Below are 10427 nucleotides of genomic sequence, written 5' to 3' on the forward strand. Positions count from 1 at the left end.
ATAAATGTATACATATACATTTTGCATATAAAAATCAATTTCTATTTTCATAACCTATTGTTTACAAAGATCGCTTTCATCCTTCTAGACTTCTTCAGGTCTGTGTAGAAGAACCCTAAAAACCTATACAACTGTATAATTAGTTAGTATGATTACACATCCTTTTGAATAAAATGGAAAAAAGAACCAGAAAAAAATAAAAATAAGAAAAAATATATGTATGATGATGGAAACAAAATATAAACTTAAATTTCAACTGATTTAAAATGGTATTTAAAACCAATTTGTAGAATAAAATAAAATAAAATACAATTAATTAGTCGTGCAAATAATGTGGCAATTTTCTAAGTTCCAGTGCACTTTTAATTGAACAGTAGTAATTTAGTCCAGGCTTCCTAAAAAGACTTCAGCTTTAATTGCCACGAGTTCATGTTTCTCCAGAATATTCGGGATGTCTCCTTCAAGATCACCTATGTCTACGCAATCCAGGATCTGGAACTTAAAACCTATGTGTCTTTTATGAAAAGAAAGGTGTTTGGCTAGTGCATTATTTTTACATCCAGAGTGGATTTCTGACAGATGACATGAAATCCTACACTTGAGTTTATTTACAGTCTTATCCACATAGAATGCATCATATTAATTGCACTGTGCCCTGTAAATTACTTTTTTTTAGTGTTACAGTCACCCCCTGCACTGGTTTTAATGATCTTCTTTATAAAAACTATCACCTTGCTGTATAAATATACAAAATGTACAATTAGTTTCACATCTTTTCGTGCTTCTCTCACATGGTCTAGGTTTAAATTCAACAAAACTTCTAATATTCCTGGCCTTCCTATAAACAAATGATGGGGCTTCACCTAAGATGTTAATCAGAAAAGGGTTTCCTGTGACAATGTCTCAGGTTTTCTTCAATAATAGTTTTGATACTGTGATAATCCAAAATGTATGTCAGGATGCAGCTATTTTTGCATTTGTTATTATCTGTGGGATTACTTAACATTTTTCTATTGGGGAGGTTGAGTGAAGGTGCTTCAGTCCTTTTCAGTTCTATAATGGGTTCCATGATGTTTTTTAACATCTGACTTTTATAGCCTCTCACTAGAAAATCATTCTCTAAATTGTTCAGGTTTCTCAAAAATGGTTTAATCTCTGTGGTAATTCGAGCTAATCTATAGCCTTGGGACTTCACTACATTATACTTGGTTGTTGTAGAATGTAGACTTTTACTGTGGAGTAATTTGTTAACCCTCGTTGGTTTTCTGAATAGATCAGTGGTGATTCTGTTATTGTTGGTGTCCTTGGAAATCTGCATATCTAAGAAAGTGGTTGAAGTACAGCTATGGGAAGAGGTAAACTTCAGGAAAGGGGTTGTTTAATTGAGGTAAGTGATAAAATCTCCAAGCTGCAAGGTGTTACCTTCCCACACAATAAAGACATCATCAATAAAACGTAAATAGCATGTGATCTGCGTTTAACACAAAGCCCTCCTCCTATTTGTCTAGGGCTATGTTAGCTATGCTGGGAGCCATGGCATTCCCTGTACACAATGCTCCCTCACAATTACTGCATAACAGCAGCTATGCAGTCTTTTAAGAAACATAATCAGGGTACACAGGCACAACTGCAAAGGTTAAGCAAGCTCATTAATCTTGTACTGGTCTTCAATTTCTTTACTTTCAATGGCAAACACTACAAACAAAAAACTGGTATAGCAATGGGGACTGCCATGGCTCCCAGCATAGCTAACATAGCCCTGGGCAAATGGGAAGAGGACTTTGTGTTAAACACAGATTACATGCAGCAGATCACATGCTATTTACGTTTTATTGATGATGCCTTTATTGTGTGGGAAGGTGACACCTTGAAGCTTGGAGATTTTATCACTTACCTCAATCAAACAACCCCCTTCCTGAAGTTTTCCTCTTCCCATAGCTGTACTTCAACCACTTTCTTAGATATGCAGATTTCCAAGGACACCAACAATAACAGAATCACCACTGATCTAGTCAGAAAACCAACGAGGATTAACTTATTACTCCACAGTAAAAGTCTACATCCTACAAAATCCAAGTATAATGTAGTGAAGTCCCAAGGCTATAGATTAGCTCGAATTACCAAACAGATGGAACCATTTTTGAGAAACCTGAACAATTTAGAGAATGATTTTCTAGTGAGAGGCTATGAAAGTCAGATGTACATCCTGGAACCCATTATAGAACTGAAAAGGACTAAAGCACCTTCACTTAACCTCCACAGTAGAAGAATGTTAAGTAATTCCACAGAGAATAACAAATGCAAAATTAGCTGCATCTTGACATACACTTTGGATTATCACAGTATCAGAAATGCTACTGAAGAAAACTGGGACATTGTCACAGGAAACCCTTTTCTGGTTAACATCTTAGGTGAAGCCCCATCATTTGTTATAGGAAGGCCAGGAATATTAGAAGTTTTGTTGAATTTAAACCTAGAACATGTGAGAAAAAGCACTAAAAGATGTGAAACTAATTGTGCATTTTGTATACTTATACAGCAAGGTGATAGTTTATTGCCCTTATTTAAAAGAAGATCATTAAAACTAGTGCAGGGGGTGACTAACACTTTACAGGGCACAGTGCAATGACTATGATGCATTCTATGTGGGCAAGACTGTAAATAAACTCATGTCATCTGTCAAAAATCCGCTCTGGATGTAAAAATAATGCACTAGCCAAACACCTTTCTCTTCATAAAAGACACACAGGTTTTAAGTTCCAGATCCTGGATCGCACAGACATGAGTGATCTTGAAGGAGACATCCCGAATATTCTGGAGAAACATGAACTCGTGTGGCAATTAAAGCTGAACTCTTTTAGGAAGCCTGGACTAAACTACTACTGTTCAATTAAAAGTGCACTGGAACTTAGAAAACTGCCACATTGTTTACATGACTAACTGCATTTTATTTTATTCTACAAATTGGTTTTAAATGCCATTTTAAATCAGTTGAAATTTAAGTGTGTATTTTGTTTCCATCATCATACATACATTTTTTTCTGGTTATTTTTTTCCACTTTATTCAAAAGGATGTGTAATAACAATACTAACTAATTATACAATGATATAGGTTTTTAGGGTTCTTATACAAAGACCTGAAGAAGTCTAGAAGGATGAAAGCGATCTTTGTTAACAGGTTATGAAAATAGAAACTGATTTTTACATGCAAAATGTATATGTATATATTTTTTGATTGCCAAATGAACTAAGGTTGATTTATTTCCAGCCATGTAGTATATTGTCTTGGATAAAATCACAGACTTAATAATCTACTTAATAATTTGGTTAAATAAGAGATACCTTTTATTTAAAAGTACATAAGAGTTATATATTATTATTATGACAGCTACTAGGTAGAGCAGGACCAGCTCGAATGTCACACTGATGGGGGGAAGGAATGTGAATTTAACATGTGTACCAATAACACTTTTTGTTTTACAGCACAATAAACCACTCCCATGCCCGATAAAAAAAAAAAATATATATATATATATATTTAGAAAGCTTGTGAGGAAATTATTACTCTATTTTTGTTTTACTTGGATCACTTGCCTGTGTACTTAAAAGGATTTTCGACTGGAAAGAGACTGCCTACCTTGCTTGGATTACTTTCGAATACTTAGTAATGCTGTACAATTATATATTTTCTATTATTACTTTTTGTTTTTTGACTTGCGTAAACTTTGAGTTTACGTTCGCTACTTCTACTACTATTGTCTGATCCGACTAATATACAGTGATTAACTAGAAATATATGCACTGAAAATCTTCCACACAGAGATGTTTCTTACACCGTTTTGTTTTTGGACCCACTACACTTTAGTGGGTTGTTTTGAGACTTCGGGGAAACCACGGAGATGACTTGTTTTTAATGATCTGGTTAACTGACCTTCTCAGAATCGTACATAATGTGTGTGGAAAATCAGGCAACCACAGCTAAGATTAGAGAATTGGAATGGTTAGAAGTGCATGCACAACCTTAAACCCACTCTACACTTCAAAGTGGAGGGGCTCTTACATAGGTTCATACTAGGCTATCTGCCCTAGGGCATTTATAAGCCTAGCCAGAATGTGTTTGGCTTTCGCCACCCATTTTAAATTTAATTTTGCTATGCCCTTTTTCGAGGTTAGTATACTGTGCCTCTCTAACAGTGACACAGAAGTGATACCCAGGGTAAACCTACGATCTCCCATCCACTCATCAAGATTCCTCTTGAAGAGAGTCAATGAGGGACTCTGCCTAACCTGGACTGGGATTTTATTCCAGAGTGAAGGGAGCCTCTGGGTTATGAATCTGTCCCTTCAGCATGTCCTATTTATTTCAGTGCTGAGGTTCAAGTCTCTTGAGCGCGTAGCTCGATGGGATTTGGATTTTCTGAGGTGCAGCATGTCCATTAATTCCGGGTTGGACATGGCTTTATACGTCAGGCACAGATCGCCTCTGAACAGGCGGTATGCCACTTTGTAGAGCTGGAGTTTCTTTAACCGGGCAGCATATGGCATCTATTTGAGCCCTTTGATCCTCCTTTACCCAATGGCTTCAAGAACAAACTCACTATATAGAAGTTATGTTCTTACCATAACGTTCCATGTTAGTTGTCTTCTTCTCGCCTTCTTCTTGCTGGATGGGTTCGGAGCCGACCACGGCTCGGCCACTCTAAAAGCTCGAGAGTTGGTTCCACCGGCCCGAGGCTCCCCTTATATCCCACAATGCTAGGCGAGAGTTACCTCAGATCTCGTTTGTAAGCTAACCCCAGCTTATAACAGTAACAGTATAACTGTAAAACAGAATCCACCTCTAACAACAGGAAGAAAAAGGGTGACCTACATCCTGAACCAAGAAATATGCATAATAGCATATGACTAAGAAAGAGGTGGTAGAAAGAGAGGTCACGATCACAACTCCTCTAGGTCTGTCCAGGCCAGGGGAAGGAGGGTGGGGCCTTAGAAGAAGGCGAGAAGAAGACAACTAACATGGAACGTTATGGTAAGAACATAACTTCTATATGTTAAGTTGTCTATCTCGCCTTCATTCTTGCTGGATGGGACCGTCCCTAGCACCTTGTCCCGGTGGCCTAACGGAACAGACTCCTGAGAACAGTGGAACCAAAATTAGCTCTATGCCTAGAAGCTAAATCCAACTTATAATGAGAAATAAAAGTGTGAGGAGTAGCCCAAGTAGCCGCTGCACAAATGGTGTCAATAGGCAGTCTGTCTTGGAAGGCTAAAGAAGTAGCCAAAGCTCTGGTGGAATGGGCTTTAGGTTTATTAGGCAATTTTGTTGTCTAATTTCATATACCAGGGAAATCAAAGATGTTAGCCATCTGGATAATGATACCTTTGAAACTGAAAGTCCCTTTCTGCTTTCCGCATAGGAGAGAAACAGCTGATCAGATTTTCTGAATTGTTTCGTCCTATCCAAGTAGTACCTTAATTGACGATGAACATCCAGGCAGTGTAATTTTTGTTCAGACCTATTTGAATACTCTGGAAAAAGACAGGAAGGTCAATGGTTTGATTTATATTTGATGTTGAAACCACCTTAGGCAAAAAGGACGGGTTAGTTCGTAAGGAAACTCTGTCCTTATGGAACACAAGATAAGGAGAACGACAACTGAGTGCTTGAAGTTCTGAAATTCTTCTAGCTGATGTGATAGCCACCAGAAAGAGAGTTTTCCATGATAATAATTTCAAGGAACATGAAGCTGCAGGTTCGAAAGGGGAAAGAATCAAAGAAGCAAGAACTAAAATTTAGGTCCCAAGGAGGAGGAGGATTTCTTATAGGAGGTCTGAGAAGAAAAACTCCTTTCAAAAAGGCTTTGCAAAGTTTGTGGGACATTAGGGCAGATTCAGAAATGCCCACATGGAAATTAGAAATCGCTGCCAATTGAACCTTAAGAGTAGATGGAGATGAACCTGCATGGAAGAGTTCAGCTAGAAAATCAAGGACTAGCTGGATGGAAGCGGTGAAAGGATCTATGTTCTTTCCTTGTGCCCAATATGAGAAGCGTTTCCACTTACTCAAATAAATCTTTCGAGTGGAAGATTTATGGGAAGCTATCAATATATCTCTAACAGAGTGAGATAATTGAGGAAGCCTGGCTACGGTTGGAACTGGAGGAACCAAGCAGTGAGGTTCAGAGAGGGGAGGGAGCGATGAAACTGACCCGACTGGTGGATCAAAAGATCTGGAACTAGGTCCAGATTCCACGGTCGCTCAAAAGAAATCGATGTAGAAAGGGAACCACACTTGTCGAGGCCAGTAAGGAGCAATGAGGATCAATGAGGCCTTCTGAGCGATAGCTTTCTGTATTACTTGAGAGATCAGTGGGAAAGGAGGAAATGCATACAGAAGTCCCGGGGCCAAACTTGGACTAGGCGTCCCTGCTGGGTTGGCCTGGTAAAGGGAATAGAGTGAAATATTCTCTGCACTTGCTGTTTTGGGGAGTAGCAAAAGATCGCAGCAAGGCTGACCCCACTTGAGAAAGATTTCTCTCACTACAGAGTCTTTCAGAGACCACTCGTGAGGCATGAGTATAGCTCTGCTCAACTTGTCCGCAATGTGATTGGACTTCCGGGATGTCGTTGCTATCAGAAACGGTGAGAAGAAATCGCCCATTGCCACAGTCTGAGTGCTTCTCGACACAGGGGTATGATCTGGTTCCGCCTTGTTTGTTGATGTACCACACTACAGACATATTGTCTGTCTGGATTGCAATCGCTCCCAAGGGAAGAGAGTCTAGAAGAGCTTGGAACGCTAAAAGCACTGCTCTCATCTCCAGAACATTTATGTGCAAGTGGCATTCGCTTGGTTGCCATGTGCCCTGGACTGTCCTGCCCTGATAATGCCCCCCCCACCCGATCAGGGAGGCATCCGTTGTCAGAGTAGCAACCGGAGGAGGTGGAACAAATGGTCTTCCCGACAGGAGCTGGGGAAGACATCCACCATATGAGATGCTTTTGCACGCCATGTGATCATAATGGTGTGAGACATTGGAAGTTCCTGGTATGACCATTGGGTAAAAGCATCCACTGAAGGATCCGCATGTGGTATCTGGCCAATGGAAGGAGAGGTATGGCCGCTGCCATGATTCCCAACACCTTTAGAACTAACCTGGCTTTGACTCTGTTGTTGTTGAGAAGAAGTGACACCAATTTGTGAATGTCTGATATCCTTTGGTTCGTTAGCCTTGCAGACATGTTTATAGTATCTAAATTTGCCTATGTAGGTAATAGTACGACAAGGCGACAAAACAGACTTTTCGCAATTTATTGAAATACCCAGTTTTTGACAAACGCGAAAAGTATAATCTCTGGCCATCAGAAGGAGATGCTTGGTGGGAGCTGTGAGAAGCCAGTCGTCCAAATATGGAAACACCTGGAATCCTTGTCGGCACAGGTGAGAAGCTACCACTGCCATGCATTTGGTAAACACCCGGGGAGCAGTGGTGAGACCAAAGGGCAGGGCCCTGAACTGAAAATGACTGGTTCCCAGCCTGAAGCGGAGGAATCTTCTGGAGCGTCTGTTCATTTTATGTGATAGTACGTCCCGAAGGTCTATAGAGCACATCCAGTTTCCTTTGCCCAAAAGGGGAGAATGGATTGCAGCGTGACCATCCGAAATCTTGTTTTCTTGACTGATTTGTTCAAGACACTGAGATCCAAAATCGGTCTCCAGTCCCCTGTTTTCTTTGGAACTAAAAAGAACCTTGAGTAGATTCCGGATCCTTGTTGGTCTGCTGGCACTGACTGAATTGCTCTTTTGCAAGCAGTTTTGAAATTTCCAAAGCTGCTGTATCCCTTTGAGCGGTGTAACATCTGGAAGGGATTTTTTGACTGATTTGGAAAACGAAGAAAGGGGATAGAATAGCCTTCGAAATGATGGACTGTACCCATTTGTCTTGAGTCAGGGATAGCCAGGCTTCTGGGTACAGTGACAATCTTCCCGACTGCCTCGAAGATGGGCAGTCGGGCAACACCTCAGGGATGCTGAAAGGGCTTGTCAGGAAAGGCTTCCCGATTGCCCTGGTTCTGCGGACCCCCTGCCCCTAGGGCGTCTACCATTGTTATTCCCCCTCTGCCTCTGGTAGGAAACGACTCTGTGCGTCAGGCGAAGTCCCTTGAGATTGTTTACGGAACCACATCTTCCCACCCTTCTGGCCTTTGGGGTAAGGCCTAGAAGGAGTCGAAAAACAGACTCCGACGGCAGAAAGGGTCTTGCCATCAGTCTCGCACCTAGTCAGGGTTTCTTTCACTTGAGGACCAAAGAGAGATGATCCATCAAAAGGGGAGTTCGTGAAAGACGTCTTGAAAGGGTCCGCAAAATTGCATAGCCGCATCCAGGCGTGTCTACGTAAAGCTACACCTGTCCCTGCGGCTCTGCTCGCTCCATCGGCCGCATAAGAGAGGAGGCGCTGAGGAGAACATCCGCTTCCCGTACCTATCCATGGACCTAGATTCCTTGTTAGGTGGATGGACAGGCACTGAAGGATCAGCCAGTTCCTTCTTTGTGGCGGCAGCTACCACCATAGCATCCACAGAAACTCCTTTTGATAAAAATTGCTTGTCTGATGGAGCTGTGATGAATTTAGAGGGTCTCCTGGGAGTGGGGTCCACTGAATCAGGAGCCGTCCATGCCTTCTTAGCAACCACCTGCATGAGGGGGTCGAAGGGGGACACCCAGGAGGTGGAAGGGCGAGAGCCAAACGCCTCAAGATACACAGATTCGTCCTCCGAAGGGTTGAGGGCTGGCCAATTTCCCTCTGTTTCAGGATCTCCAGAATGTCTGCAAATGAGACATCTTCAGAAGGGGAACCGGGGGAACCCTCAGAATCATCCAGATCTGTGTCTGACGTGATAGACTCAGGTGGGTCAATGTGCTTCCTCTTGCACTTCCTCTTCCGAGGGGCTCTTCTGCCAAATCAGGAGAGGCCTCGAAGAGGATGAAATCCCCACAGGGGCTCGTGAGGAGCTGGCTCTGTGTGGTCTGGGATGAGGGAGTGAGTCGACTTACCCTGAGGCAGCATAGAGGGAGGGGCTGACGGAGCCGACTGTGGAGTAGAGCCAGGCTCTAACACACTCCGCATGACCTCGAATGCACCCCTGTCAGGCAGAGCCAGAGGTCCCCGCCCGAGGAGCTAAGAACCCTCGGCACCGACAGTGATGGCTCCGAGGTCGATGTCGAGCCGAACTCACCAGCCAAGCACCGAGAGGGAGAGGGGGTCGGACAAGGGTCCGATGCCACTCACCCCTCGAGCCGACGAGGGAAGTCCGCCGAGATTCCTCCAAAGAAGAAAATGGAGCCGGCACGGAGCCGAAGACAATTGTCTCGGCCCGGCAATCACAGTCTCGGTTCCGACGACCCGGCTCGAACTCAAAAGAGTCAAGGAGGAAAGAGTTGATGGACGGGGCAGGCACCGACTGATGAGTCGGGCTCTGAAGCATCTGGGCTAGTGCCTCGGACTTAAGTAGTCGACTCACCACTCTCTGAAGGTCATGATCGGACAGCCTCGATGACCTAGAGGAATGAGACCTTTGGCTCCGTTCAGACAGCAGGGGAGATCCTGGAGCCGAATGAACGGAGCCAAGAGAAGGTGACCTAGACCTCTTTCTAGTTGTCTGCTCCGAAGGTCTTGTCGGAGCCGACACGGTACTCGATAACCTCGGCTCCGGCCGAGCCGAGGAAGCCACAGAAACTGTGGACTGAGACTTATCGGCTCCAGCCAGAGCCGATAAAGGCAAAGGTTGAACAACCTGAGGTCTCGGCTCAGAAGCCGGAGCCGAAGACCTCGATGCCTTAGAGGGCTTCCCTGCTGAAACTGACAGGGAATCCTCTGGCTTCAACAAGCCTCTCAGAATCAACTTGTTTTTTCTTTCCTGCAGGACCCTGGGGCTGAAGCCATGGCACACAGCACAGGAGTCCTGCAGGTGCAAAGGCCCCAGACAATAGACACAAGAAGTGTGAGCGTCTGTCAGAGACATTTTCTGACAGCACGCATCACACTTCTTGAATCGAGACCTTTGCTTCTTTTGACATTTCCCTAACTGACAGGTGTACACAAACACACACCCAAACACACAAGTTATACCCTGTCAGCAAAAAATAATAATTTTAGTAGAAATACTAAAAATTAAGTACAAAAAATTAAAGTAAACTACACAAACACTCCCTAGGGAAGGGAAGGCCAAAGGCCCAAAGGGAGAACCAACGGTTCTTTTAGTAAAGAAACGGGAAATATTAGGGTCGGGATAAAGTTCTATGATCTACACTAATCTAGGAAGAATTTAACTTAAAAAGGGGAAAAAAGAGTAACTTTTAGAAGAAAAAGCTAACACTCACCAGGAACCGGTAGAAGCAACCAACCTCGAAGCTGTAGCGGCAAACG

The 10427-nt window shown here is 43.0% G+C and overlaps 1 protein-coding gene across 1 annotated transcript in view; it reads right to left on the minus strand.

Annotated features, from left to right (window-relative positions):
• The window catches only part of ADRM1 (ADRM1 26S proteasome ubiquitin receptor), a 420397-nt gene that overhangs the window by 376859 nt on the left and 33111 nt on the right, over positions 1-10427 (minus strand). The window lies entirely within an intron of this gene.

This window comes from Protopterus annectens, chromosome 12.part0, assembly GCF_019279795.1.
Source record: "Protopterus annectens isolate FY-2018-M chromosome 12.part0, PAN1.0, whole genome shotgun sequence".
In the NCBI taxonomy this organism is placed as follows: domain Eukaryota; kingdom Metazoa; phylum Chordata; order Ceratodontiformes; family Protopteridae; genus Protopterus; species Protopterus annectens.